General features: G+C 38.1%; 1 protein-coding gene across 4 annotated transcripts in view; it reads left to right on the top strand.

Annotated features, from left to right (window-relative positions):
- The window catches only part of ESR1 (estrogen receptor 1), a 385,356-nt gene that overhangs the window by 70,250 nt on the left and 300,221 nt on the right, over window positions 1-14,885 (top strand). The gene's annotated exons all lie outside the window — the stretch shown is intronic.

The raw sequence follows: 14,885 nt of genomic DNA, 5'->3' as shown, positions 1-14,885 counted from the left end.
AATTGGATGATCCCACAGCCTATCAGTCCTTGATTGAATAGTAAGAGACATGTGTGTGGTGGAGAGAACACAGTGTTGGAGAGACACATTTGGCATTAAGATGGGTGTCCACATCAGAAGGATTGTTTCCCCCACTTGTTGGGTCCCCATTATCTCCTTCTAAGTCAAATCAAAATCTTGAGCACACCTTTTACTAGAGCGGAGGCTATTTTAGCATTCCATTAAAAACCATTTAAAATACAAAAACAAGTCTGTATTACTTTAACTCTGACCTTAGAAGACTTTCAGTTTTATAACTGTTTAGAGAAGATGTGGAAAGGTTGAAAATGTTTGTTGGCCCCAATCTTTTTATTACTCATCTCTATAAAGAGGCTTTTAGGGACATATTAAAAAGTTTCCATCTCTCTTGTCTCTTGCTCTCCTTCTCATCTTCCATCACTGTACCCCAAATGTTCAAAAGCAAGAACCTGAGAATCTGGAAGACATGTGTCCTGGTCAGAAAGGACAGGGCAGAGGGCACACAGACCTGCCCCTCACATGAGAGCTGCCTACAGAATGTGCGCATGCGCCTTCACTCTCCCACAAAACCTCTTTTGGCTATTTTTTTTTTTTGCCCTGGAGGCAAAAGTTCTCACCTGAATGCTTTCCTTGTTGGTTCCCTTCCTCATGTGTTTCTTCATGTCCCAGTTGAACTTAGATGAAAGCATGGTTTCTGAGGACGAGTGCCACAGCATGGAGGCAGAAGTAACATATTTATGGTGGAGTGTGGTATGTTAAGCAGAGAAAGCAGGTAGTTTTCTAGAGGACCTGTAAGCCAGCAGTGACTTCATCTACCTCCTGTAAGAAGGAGGTCTGGCCTTGAGGAGCCTGTACGAGTTGCTTCCAAACACAGAGACCATTTCTAGGACTACATGTAGCGTTGCATTTACCTTCAACTTATTCTGAAATAAGGTGGTTTGTAAACTATAAGGTCACTTACAAAACCTTAGGAATATGAGGTCTTGCAATATTTCCAAAATCTGGGAGTTTTGAACTACAGTGTTCTCTCCAAATGAATTCTTTGTAGTTTCTTGTCTTGACTGTTTTGGCATTCTTTAGAGCTAGCTCCACAGTAGACGTTCAGCAGGAATTGTGTGCTCTTTCGTTAATTGGGAGTTGGTTGATTTGTTTTTCCTAATAGAGGCAGCAAAATAAATGCTAAGAAGCAAAAACCACTTTTATTATTCCAGATGCCTCAGGGGACTTCCTTTCATCAATGGAACTTAAAGTACACTTATCTCTTCAGTATTCTTTAATGCACTTATTGATAGTCTTCTACTCATTTGTTCTTCATAAATTGTTCTATAATACTTCAACAGAAGCGGTGATGGGAATGGTAAAATAAAGTATGTTTGAGGTCTAGGGTGCTTTAGAGAAGACCCAGCCAAGTCATTTATTTTGCAGAGGAGAATAGGTGATGATATGGAGTGACTCACCCAAGTTCTTACTCTGAGTTGCTGGCAGAATTAGCCTTTAAAAACTGCCCCTCCTAATCTCTGTCAGTGTTCTCATCATTAAATCACAAAGAGGTTGTTTTTCAAAGAAATAACATGAAGTTTTTTCTCACAGTAGTCTTTCTGTATTTCTTGATCATATGGGAAATAAGAATTATTATTAAATTTGGAGTAATAACAACAGTAACAGAAAAACCCTCATCCATATTTACTGTTTGAGCTAGAGAACCCCAAATAAAACCAGAGTGTCCCCATGATTAACATTGCATAAGACAGCATGGTATTATACATTTATTTAAAAAACTGGTTTATAAATTAGATTCTTTTTACTCTATTTAAATGTTCAAAGAACACGTAAGCTGTGTTTATATTTTCTTGGCGCTCATTGCTAATTTTGTGATCTTTCATTTTTTTTTAAAGATTTATTCATTTATGCATATAAGACCTGGAGTGCAGGCCAGAGGTGCCAGGGGAGGGGGTGGGGGAGAGCATTCACCAGAGACAGAATGGGGAAAGGGACAGGTGGATTGACTGAAATACAAGACTGAGGGGAGCAGTGGGGAACACAGGAGAGGTCTGCTGCACCATGTGGGTCAGCTCCCTGGCCGGGGATTGAACTTGTGCTGCAGAGGCTGTGGATAACTTCATAGTGCTGAGCCTTAACCCCTTGCACCACAAGAGTGGCCCCCTGTGATCTTTCTTTTTTTTTTTTTTAAGATTAATTTATTTATGCATACAAGAACTGGGGTACAGGCCAGAGGTGTGGGGGTTGGTGAGAGGGTCCACCAGAGACAGAGTGGGGAGCAGAGCAGGCAGATTGACTGAAATCCACTGCTGAGGGGAGCAGCGGGTGAGACAGGAGAGGCCTGCTGCACCATGTGGGTTGCTCCCTGGCCGGCCCGGGGTGGGGTGGGGGGGCGAACTCGTGCTGCAGAGGCTGCGGAAATAGCTTCATAGGTTGTGTCTTAACCCCTTGAGCCACCAGGGAGGCCCCCCTGTCATCTTTCTTTATCAAAAACTAAAAGGATTAGTGGAAATCTGCAAATTATCAAGTCAGTAAAATCTCAGTCAGAGAGGCATCTGATTCTGATCTCCAGATTCAGCTGTGTAGATTACTAAATACTTCACCTGGGGCAGACAGGCATATGTGTGGGCACCCTGTCAGCAGGGATCAGCAGGTCATGTAACGTCTAGGTAAGATTGGCATAACCCTTAATTTGTGAAAACCTGTCCCTCTCACGTCAACATACACGTATTTCCAGGACCCTTTTTTTTTCAGAGCTACCTTGGGCTCTCGGCTCTTCCTCCCTGACTTAATTCTGTTGACAGGTCATTCTTCCCTGGTGCAGATCTGTCCATGTTCTACAGTGGTGGGCTCAGAGGTGGAATTCTTTCTCTTCCTTTGGTTTCAAAATAGCCATACATATTTTAAAGCTAGTACTTTAAAATAAATTTTAAAACATAAACACTTTAGATATATTTCAATGTGTTATGTATATATAGATGAATAAATCTTTGTTTAAATGTATTAAAATATCTAAGTTGAAAATACGTAAGGTAATTATGTAAATCAATGCTAAAATATTTAATGTATGTTTAATGTGTGTTTACAGTTTTCTCTGTATTTCTATAAGCAATTTATTTCCTTGTGAGTTATGTAATTCATTTTTTAAAAAAGATTTATTTATTTACTCATTCAAGAACTAGGGTACAGGCCAGAGTTGCAGGGAATGAGAGGAGTCACCAAAGACAGAGTGGGGAGCAGAACAGGCAGATCTACTGAAATGCACTGCTGAGGGGAGTGGCAGGGAGACAGGAGAGGTCTGCTGTGCCATGTGGGTAGCTCCCTGGCCAGATGGGGCTCAACCTTGTGCTGCAGAGGCTGTGACTAGCTTCACAGTGCTGTGCTTAACCCCTTACACCACCAGGGAGGCCCAGTTATGTAATTCTTATAAAACATATTTATATAGTTCCAAATCATAACCACTCTAGCTCCTGGAAAAGGCTAATTTTTTTTGCATCTCCTTTAGTACCCCCCACTTAGGGGGCCCCTTGTCTCTGTCCCTGATGTAGTAACTTCTTGGTCTCCTTCTTCTGTCATTTCTCTCTATTCTCTCCATCTTGCTGCATTTTTCAGCAGCCTGGAAGATTTCCCTTCCTCTCAGGATGGAAGGAAAGATGCACAGGGACATCCAGGCAAACATTACAGCCTGGGTAGAAAATAAAAGCAATTATTTTTTTTTACAGGGCAGGGCTTGTTGTTGCTGGTTTGTTTTTTATTTTTTGGTGTGTTTTACCCTGTGTCTTATCTTTTCTCCCCGGTCTGGGGAGGGTGTCAGGTAGGCCTTTATGGTGTGACAGTGATATCCACTGTGGGGGTGCTAAGGACAGGGAGCAATTCCTCAGGGCTGAGAAATTCACAGCTACCCGGAAGAACAGTTTGCTGCTGGTCATTAGGTCAGCACCGGGTGTGTTAGCTGGAAATAACCAAGAGTTCAGGTTCCTTCCTTAAACACATGTCTTCATTCATTCACAAGATAAGTTAGGGGGTGATGACAGTACAAAAATGAAGACTCAAATTGGGCCTTGTTTACAGCTAATGGGAGTCTTGGGGATTGACTGAGAATTAAAATATAATATGAAGTACAATGACCTCAGTCTGGAGGAGTGAGAGAATGATTTGGAGAGGGAGGGATGCTTGAAGCCTTCCTGTAAGCCAGGCCAGTTAGGGGCCATTGGGAGAAAACCAGCCAGGTGGGTGGGTATTGAAGGGGCACAAATGTGAAGCTCACTTCCCCCTTCCTTTGCTATCTGCAGGCCAGATTGGCAAGTAGGGAGACCAGCCATCCCAGTGGACTCACACTACCAGACCTTGCAAACCAGGACAGCTGAACACCCTGATCTTGTATGGCATCTGCCAGTTCAACCATAGGTTTATTTGTTTGGTTTGGTTTTTATTTTCTGTCGGAGGAATAGATTATGTTCAAGTTGGAACATGCAAAAAAAAGAAAAGGGAGGTATGACTTTTGCAGCTTAGAAGAAGACATCCTTGATAAAGGATGAGTTTATACTATGGACGATTGTTTCTGCAGCTGAAGATAAAAGGAGAGACTCCAGAGAACAGTCTGTGCACTGCTCTGGTGAGGATGAAGGACAGTGGAAATTGCTGGGGGTAGAGACTTTCAAAAATGTAGTCTAGAGATATAATGCTGGAAATTGATAAGAAATGGAATAGGAGACAAACAGTGGAATTTCCTGAAACATGTGTGCTTCTGTCATCATGGATGGTCATCTGAGCCAAGATCCAAATTTTCTACCACTTTTAGATGTTTATCTAGAAGAATAAACTGAAGATGGGATTAGATCATTTCCTCTAAAAATTGTGTTATTTTAACTCAAGCAAATATCAGTGTCTACAACATGCTTTTTTCTTTTTAATTAATCTTGGGGTCAGATGGGACCTAGTATCATTTTAATTTTTTTAAGATAGTGCAATCATAGTTTGTCAGCTCCATAAAAAAATAAACATAATCTGTCATAACTTGCAGTTATTCCACCTATAAGCATTTATCCAAGAGAAATTAAAGTATATATCCATATGCTACGGACACATCTGCATTGGACAACAAGTCCCAGAGTGCCTAAGCACAGGACATAGGGGTGCTGTCAAGCAGCCCCCCTGGGTGTGTAACTGAACACGCCAGCCTGGAGCGCCTTTGCTGGCAGGATGGATGGCATTTGACCACATGTTGGCTACTTAATTCTCTCTCTCTCTGTTCTCATTCCTTTGTAAATGAACCTTTTTGTTTAAATTTCTGTCTGCCTTTGAGTCTTGTTGCTGAGAACTCATACCCAGGTCATCCTGTTTCCCTTGGGGATGCCCTGTACCAATCCAAAGACTTATATACAAATATTCACAGCATCCTAAAATTATTTTAAACTATAATACTTCCTGTCATTTTGTAGACACCAAACATACTTCTCTTTTTCTGCCTTTCACATTGGACTATGGGGATGGACTGTGGGTGCCTTGGTGGTGGACGTGGTGGAGTAACAACACCTCAAGGGGGGAAATCCTATACCTCTAATGCACAAGCAATGATATAAACTGATGTTACCTCAATTTAGCATATCACTGTTCCAAGGAACCGTGCTGTAACAGAAACATAACGTGACTCATACATCTCATTCAACATTTTCAAGTAACCACATTAAAAAGTAAAAAGAAACCAATAGAATACATTTAGTTTAACATACCATGTCTAACCATGTCAATGTGTTATCTTTTCTGAACATTATCAATATAAAAATTATTGATGAAATATATTATCTCCTTTTTGTTGTGTTCTACATTGTCAACATTCTGGGTGTCATTTTCACTTGCAGCCCATCTCAATTCACATGCTCATTTTTAACCTGGAACATTTGCTCTGTATGCAGATCAAATTGAAATTTGATCTGAAAATTTAAATTGAAAATTTAGATTGAAATTGAAAAAGAAGATTCATGTATCTAAGTTGTTACATACTTAAACATTTTCCAGTGACTGAACTAAATGTCAGTTTAAACGTTAATTAAATTGATTTAAATAAAAGGGGGAAAACACCATTCTTAGTCCTACTAGCCACACTGTTAAGTGCTTAGTGGGAACATGTGGCTAGTGGTTCCCGAAATGGACAGCAAAGTAGGCTTCATTTAGTAAAATAATTTAAAAGTGGGAACATTTTATTTTCTCCTCTGTCGTGCTATTACTGCATTTTCTCTTCAGTTGATTAAGACTTTTAAGCCCCCATGGACCCTCCATCTCTTTTGTGGTCTTTTTCCACACGTTCCCTGTAGATGGCAGCACTTTCTTCCTGAAACTGTATGGGGCGTTGCTGGGAGTTGTAACTCAGGTTGGCTTTTTTTTTTTTTTCTTTTTCCCCCCAAAAGTCTCAATTCTCTGGAAAACTCTCTGGTAGCAGAGGACAGAATCTTTTCAGCTCTCTTGCCATTCTGTTCAAATAACTGTTGGTTATGAAACAATCCCTTAGCCTCTAATTTAGAAACTTGCACATGCCTTACCTTAAGAGAGGTGAGGTGAGGTGAGGTGAGGAGACACAATGAAAACGGTGTAATCAAAGTGTGTTCAGAATGTGTCCATCTTTTAGATATGGCCTTTCGCACTGCTGTGGTTTGATTGTGGTTTGATTTGTGTTTCCTTGATGATGAGTGATGATGACCATTTTTTCACGTGCCTGTTGGCCATCTGCATTTCTTCTTTGGAGAAGTGCCTATTTTGGTCCTCTGGCCCCCTTTTTGATTGGCTTGTTTCTTTTCTTTTTGTTGAGATATAAGAGATTTTTGTAGATCTTGGATATCGGCCCTTTTTCGGCTGTATGGTGTACAAATATTTTCTCCCATGTAGTACGGTTTCTTTTTATTTTAAGTAGGTAAATTGATGGCACTTCAATAACAATAAATAAAACAAAACAAAAATGCTCTCACAGGTATCTTCACCTTTTGGAAGTGATGGTTGCCAATGCCATGTAATAAAACTTTTCAAAGTGGATGAGAGGGAATTTTTGTTTCACATACTGTGGCAATGTTAATCTATTTTTTTCATTTTCCAGTCATTTTGTAATTGAATTTAAAAATGCATCAGTTTCCCATTTCTTTAATGTATATGAAATCCACATCCCTTATGAAAAGATTTTAACAATAAAATGTAGCGGAAGTTACATATACCTGTATAAAATTTGTGTGTTTGCGATTTGAAGGCCTACTCCCTCACCTTCATGTTGTTTTTGTCATAAGGGCCATTAGATGAAGATGAGCATCTCAAGAAAAGCTGGGGAGATTCAAGTCAGGTGCCTAAAGACTGGTGTCCATCACTGTCTAGCACGTCCTAACCCTCTGCTTCATCTTTTAGATGTGACTGTTCTCATCCCAGTAAATTGTGAATGTTTTCTTGATTCTTTTTGATTGATGCTTGAAAATCACAGGTTTTCTTTTCTGTAATTATCACTCAAGTCTATTTTCTGAAAAGAATATCCAGGTTCTGTTTGAAAATTAATGATGATTTTGCTTATTCTAGTCTTAGAGTTAAAATACTTACACTGTAACTAGAATAATATGTCTAACAATTATGCCTTTGACTCAAAAATTTATAGTTTTCTTCATGTACCCTTTAATTCTTACCTTAAATGGCAACAAATTCTGTGAAATACTGTAGCAAACGGGACAGTTTGAAGAAGAAAAGAACTTCACTTGTGACCGGTAGATGACAAAAGCTGTGCTGGGTTCTTTTGCATTTTTTTGCATACTTTACCTCCTTTAACTTGAATAGCAATCTTTTATAGACAAGAAAAGTTAAGAAAATATGAGACCTGTTATTGTAGTAAGTGGCAGATGTAGTTCAGAAAATCTTCTGAAACAACTTTATTTCCTTTCTTTTTAGCAGAAACTACATGAAAAGGCTTATTCATATGAAGATATCAGAGAAATAATCTCTTACATATATAGCTGGTTCTCTTTCTACTATTCAGATGATTCTTCTTTTTTTAAGGTATTTTTTTTATCTTTTTCAGAATATAATTATTGCCCAAATCTGAGATTAGCAGTTGGCTTCGATTTTTATTTCCTTCTTTAGTTATTACACGCAATCCTGTGGCTTCAGCTGTCTTCCCGTGCATATTAATTTTCAAATTAGTGACTCTATTCTCACTGTTAGAATAGGATAATTACTGAACAAATAATACCATAAATCTCAGTGGCTTATTTATCTCCTATACACAGATTCAACTGCTCTCCTGAGGGGAGAGCATCCCTCCCAAGAAAGGATCATTCAGGAACCAGCTCTCTTCTTAACTTATATTTTGGACCCCATTAAGTCTGGTGACACTTAAAAACCTCCTCTCAGAATAATGGTTCTAAACATGAAAAGAAAAGGAAAGATGTGACAGGTCTAATAAGTAAATTTCAAAGTTAACTTCAAAATAGTAATAAATATATTTCGAGATAGCTGCATCAGATAAAATGTGAGATGTGAATTACCTGTGATTACTACTGGCGAGAAAGCCATGTTTTGCTAACACTATTATAATGGTTGTCCTTATTCATAAATGAAGAGAAAGGTCTTAGAACTTGGCTTTGACCGCTAAGTCCAAGTGAAAAGAGTATGAAAATACGATTATAGACCTAAGGTTCTAGTGGTACATTAACTACCAAAATTTTTGTGGAGTCCTTTTCTAGGTCCTGTAAGTTAGTTGACTGAAAAACAAAGGCCTTTGGGTGACATTTGGGGGCCAAGCCAGGGATAACCATACACCACTTATAATCTCAAATGATATGCAAGAGCCAGAGGTATGAGGCAGAGCATCAAGAAATGTATTTTAGCTGTGTGTCCAGAAAAAAGGAAAGGTATGGAAAGTATGGGGCAGTAATTATTCTAAGAGAGAATCATCAATGGATGCTAAATTTATTCAGGAAAAATATGAGAGACAGTGTCACCTCCACAAAGATTCTCATTAATTGCAAAGGGAAAATCGTGACCTTATGGAAAGGAAGAAATCTAGCAGATACCACCTCATCCAAGTGATGGAAAGTGACATCACTCATTGTGGAACAATTTAACACCCAGGATCTGACATGATGTACAAAGGTGAAGCAATAGTATTTCTCCTGCCCCAAATGCATGACCTGAATTTAGTCATAAGGAAACATCAGAAAAACCCAAATTGAGGGACATGCTATAAAATAGCTAACTAGAACTCTTCAACATTGTTAATGTCATGAACTGTTTCAGAGGAAGAGAAACTAACATGACAACTATAAGTCAAGTATGATCCTAGGTTGGATATTGAATCAGAAAATGCCCATTAGTGAGGCAATTGGCAAAATATGAATAAAGTCTATGGGTTATCTAACAGTATGTGAATTTACTGATTTTGCTAAGAATGTTATGATTTCATTTTATTTTATTTTTTAAAGAGTTGCTTATTTATGCATACAAGAACTGGGGTACAGGCCAGAGGTGCAGGGCGGGGGAGTGAAAGGATGCACTAGAGACAGAGTGGGGAGCAGAACAGGCAGCCTGACTGAAATACACTGCTGAGGGGAGCAGTGGGCGAGACAGGAGAGGTCTGCTGTGCTGTTTGGGGAGCTCCCTGGACAGGGATTGAACTCATGCTGCCATAGCTGTGGATTGCTTCATAGTGCTGACCCTTAACCCCTTGTGCCACCACAGAGGCCCCATTGTGATTACATTTTATAAAAGACCTTGTTTTTGAGAATAGATACGATGTTGATAACTTACTCCCAAAAATGTTCCAGGAAAACAAAATAAGTGTGTGTGTGTATCATATATGTATATGATCTATATCAGATATATGATAAAATGACAGCAGAGAGGTGATAAAATGATAAAGTAGGTAAAATATTAACATTTAGGAAATATAGGTGAATATATAAATGAAAATATTTTATACTAATTTTGCAACTTTTAAAACTGAAGTTATTTCAAAATAAAAAAAAAATTGTTAAGCCTAAGTCTTTTAAAACCAAGAAGTATAAACATTCATGTAGCTTGTCCTTTTCTCTTTGTCAAAAACCAAGCTGGGAGTTCTGGTAGTGTAGTTAACATAATGTATAAGTCTAGAAGTTTCTGGGCCATGTAGAAAGATCCCAGTTATTTATATTTTAATCCATTTTCCTTGTAAAAGTAATTTTGTGTGTGTTAATGCATGGATCCTAGCTAGTAATTTGCATATCAATCCTGAAGATCCTGGAACATTTCTTTAACTTGATATCATCATACAAAACTTTATAGATTTTAATTCAGAATTGTCAATAGTTTTGCCAACAACTTCATTGAAAAATCTGGAAGTCTCCTTTGGCAAAACATAGCTTCTTGAGCCACATAAGAAAAGGTCTGATCCAACTCAAATGTTAACAGAAGATTCTAAAATTGAGCAGCATCTAAGAGAATATTCATGTTCTAGGAATGTAAGAGAATATTCACATTCATTTCTTACCAGGGAGTAACCATTATAATCTTTTTATATCCTTTGGAAGTTATTAATCTTATTCTGGTTGTCATTGTCCTCAGTCTTAACTGACCACATGCCTGCATCCACTGTGCATTGGTGTGTGTGTGTACTCTTACTTTATTTACCAGTTTACCATGGAGCACACATACTGTCAATGCCATTTTACCATTACTTCCAGATGCTTCAGGTATAGGTATTAGACCCATTTTTTGGTCAAACCTAACTAAGGAAGTCAATAGAAAGAAGTGGAGAGAAATTGGGTTTTAAAGTTATTTCCAGGATCTAGTGTCTAAACAGTTACAAAGAATTCCATTATCTTAGTCAAGCTGTTTAACCCCTATGAGTTCCGTTTCCCTTTCTAAAGTGTGATTAGCTGTGACCACTTCATAGAATTTTTGTGGGTATCAAAAGAAAGTTTATAAAGCACCAAACAGGAACTGGTTGAATAAATATTTGTTGAATAAAAAATTCTTTTAATATCTGCTGTCTCCAGTATTCCTGTAGGGATAATTCTCTCAGTGTAAATAAAAAGTAATGTCAAATTTATCTTTAAGTGGGAAATCTTCCAGTAACATTAAAGGCTGGTATTTTGAACATTGTTCTAAAAGCCTGTATCAACTCTTTTCTCAACAAACTGTCTTTTAAAGAAGGGAGTTATCAATCAAGATGCATTTTGGCATAAAACTCAAATGGATTTAGACAGTTAGAAAATTTATCTCACATACTGAAGATTCCAGATGCGGGGTAGAGTCTACAGGTGATTGGTTCATTGGCTAAAGGACGTTATCGAAGACTCAGTTTCTTTCCAACTTTCTGTTCTGCCATTTGCTGCGTGTCTGCTTTACTCTGGGACTAGGTCACCACGCTGTCAAAAATTGTTGCCATCAGCCTCAGGACTAATATGCTTTCTTGTAAACAAAAAACTGAGAAAGAATTTTCTTAAAAGGGTGTGATGTTAGTCATTCCCTTCAGTCTGATCAGTTCCATGTTGGTGGTGGTCTCACTCCTGGACCAGTGGGCTGGGTTGGATTAGTCAGGATATGTGAAGCTGGGGACAGTGGTTGTGGTGCAAATAGTGATTGAAACTGAGATTTCATTAAACTGAAGGTTGGAAACTTTAGCTTGGAAACAGCAGTGTCCACGCAAGGAAAACATAGGGTTCAATCATACTGATCATTACCTGCTATATTATATGGAATTTATCAACTCAAATACATTGTTTAGAAAATCTAAATTTGTTTTCAGTGCTCATTGAATTTTCAGTAGCCTTTGATTATATGGCTAGAAATAATTCATTATTCACACTATTACCTTGATTTGTAATTATTACTGATTCCTTGGATTTTGCATCACTGTATTACTATGAAATAAAGAGAAAATGAAGCTGTGCCTACATGCGGCAAATATTTCTTGAGCTTTTATCACATGCTTTTTCTGGTGATCCCTGCTAGTGATGCATTGAGAAGTTAGAGTCTTTGATATTACAAAGCTATAATCTAGTGGACCAATAAATCCCTGTTTTCAATAGTGTCAGAGTTGTGTTAACTTCTTTTTTTATAGCTGGGCACCTTGGTACAATGGCCACCCAAATACCACATTCCATGTTATCATAGAAACGCAAACAGAAGTCTTGGGTACTGATGTCATAAATGTATTGTTCCCAACTAGAAATTTTGTTATGAGGCTGTTGACCTCTGGCTCATTGCTATCAGAAGGGGAAAGTCAGCATAAATTACCTAGACTCATGGTTTGGGGTGAATTTTCCTTAATATTTAAATGGGAAAACCTAAATAGTCTGAACTAAGAAGTTAATTTGTTTAACTTACACTAATGATGGCTTCATCAGTAAACAGTTCTTACCATGCGCTGTTGTATAGATGCCATCTTTATTTGGATTATCATAATGGTAGTTGACATCCTGAATCATGGAATGAGAGGATCTACAACTGATAGACTAAGTGTTTGTATGGACAGTGAATTTCTAGTTTGAAAGTAAATGAATATTGTTCATTTACTTGTCCTAGATGTTCTGTCTGGGACATTTTAAATTTGAGGCTTGCCTTAGTCAGCTTAGGCTAACTGTAAGAAAAAAGCCATAGTATTGGGTGGCTTAGACAACAGACCTAACTTCTCGTGGTTCTGGAGGCTGGAAAGTCCAAACCAAGGTTCTGTTAGATTTGGTTCTTGCTTCTTGGTCTTCTTGGTTGGCAGAAGGTCACTGTCTCTCTTTGTCCTCATATGACCTCTTCTTTGTGTGCTTCCTGAGCCCTTCATGAAGGTAGTATCACCCTTGTGGCCTCATCTGAGTCCAATTACCTCCGAGGGCCCCTCCTCCAAACACCATCCCTTGGGGAGAAGGGCTTCACCGTATGTATTTTCAGAGAACAAAGCCTTCAACCCATAATGAACTTTCTGACAAATATCCATGTGAAGATGTGAATTTGGGATTTTTGTGATATTTATGTGTACATTTCCATCTATCAGTAAACTTCAGAGAAAATGAGATTTTAAGAACTTTTTTGAACAAGAAAGAAAGATTTATGATGGCATGATGGTTGATAGAAAAGTTGTAAAGAAAAGTACTGAAAAGGGTGGGAGAACTCAAATTATTTCAGCCTGTGTGGAAGGGAAGGGCATGGGGACAGGGCGTGACAGGTGGGCTAAGAAGGAAACATGCTTTTCCAACCAGCTCAGATGGTTTGTGCATCTAAATTATGTTGTGACATGGCAGTAGATGTAGGACAAGTCACTAAAGCATGATTGCTCTTGACTTTTCATTTATAAATAAGAAAAACTTATGCAAAAGTTACCAGGCCTTTCAAGAGCTAAACTGAGAATGTTAATGCAATGAAAATTGAAAAACTGTTTTGCTTGGAAGAGAAATCATTATAAATATTTATTAAATTAGGGTAAAACACTCTTGAAATGTATATTATGCAGCATTAAAAGTGTAGTCATCACTAATAAAGTCAGATATAACTTCAACTGTTTTATAACACTCCATTTATTAGATACAATTAAAAGTAACTATAGCTAATAGATCGCTTAACTGTGACATTTAATTTAATCAGACTGAAATGAAATATAATTGGTAAATATAATTGAAAAAGTTAAAATTCAACTATCTGAAGAAAGATCCTAATAAAATTGACCACTGCTTTCCAAGAGGTGATGGTGGTATGTGATCAGCAATATGTACAAAGCAAAGCATCAAGCCAATAATGTTGGAGAATCACAGACAAAATGTTTTTAGTGTAATTGATTAGTCACATATGTGATTTTGCTATTACAGTCAGACCAAGTCTATTTTGTAAGACAAAGATTTATCATAATGGAACAGAAGAGTTTAGACAGAGGAAAACCCTTCCTAGACATTTCTCCACACCTCGTCAGACCTGTAGATAGTTTGTACTATTGCTGCTGTTTCTGATCAAAAAAGAAGAAAGTGAGTGTTCAGATCAGAGGGGGATAAGTTTGAAGGATAAAAGAAAAAAAAAAGACAGTCGAATATAAAGGAAGCACCCAACCAAGTGAGGAGCCTGGTGCCCCGGGCAGTGTGGGTTACATTTGAGTTTTCCGCCCAAGTATTGTCGTTGCTGAGAATAGAGCACAACTTATTTGGTTAAAATTTGCAGTTAATGTGCTTCAGCTGCATTTCGCAGATAACGATGCCCACTCTCCACCTTATTATGGAGACACAGGTCTCTCTCTTTGTCCCATTCCCCATCCTGTGATATACTTTTTATTGCTCAAGAGCTATAGAATCGTGCGGTGCCTATTGTTGCCTGCCTGATGGGAATTCATGTAATTGAAAGCGTTTATCCTCTCTTAGTAGAAAAAATTGGGCACTTGGAAGTAATGAAATCCCCCACCTTTGTCACAGCACAGGAAATACTGTTCACTCAGTTTTGTTCTGAAGTTTCCACTTTTTCCAATATAACCTGTTGAAGATACCATCTAGAACTAGAAAGAAAGTTGGGGTTCCTTGTGGCAGGACAGCTGTCCCTGCCTGAGGCTGCCATTTCACCTCTGACCAAAAAGGAAGCTCTCTTTCAAAGGACACATGGGAAGGACATGACGAGATTTCGTAACATATGGTGGAGTGCAAAACCAGGTTACACTGAAGATGTCAAATCCAATTTTTTGGACTAAACAACTGTATAAGTAACATTTGAGTGTATATGTTAAGTATTGGCTTAATTATGGACTGTGATCATTTCCGGGGAGTGAGCTTAAGGAAAGCAGGAGAGGCTTGCTTTTTCCACAATACTTTTTATTTTATATACTTTTATTGCTTTTCTTTAAAAAAAAAGAGCAAGTGTTATTTTGTAGCTAAAACAAAAACAACTGACAAAAAAGCAAC

Source organism: Talpa occidentalis, unplaced genomic scaffold (assembly GCF_014898055.3).
Source record: "Talpa occidentalis isolate TD23 unplaced genomic scaffold, MPIMG_talOcc4v2.1 talOcc4.2, whole genome shotgun sequence".
In the NCBI taxonomy this organism is placed as follows: Eukaryota; Metazoa; Chordata; class Mammalia; order Eulipotyphla; family Talpidae; genus Talpa; species Talpa occidentalis.
Note: the sequence above shows the minus strand (reverse complement) of the source record. Positions and strands in the feature narration are given on the sequence as shown.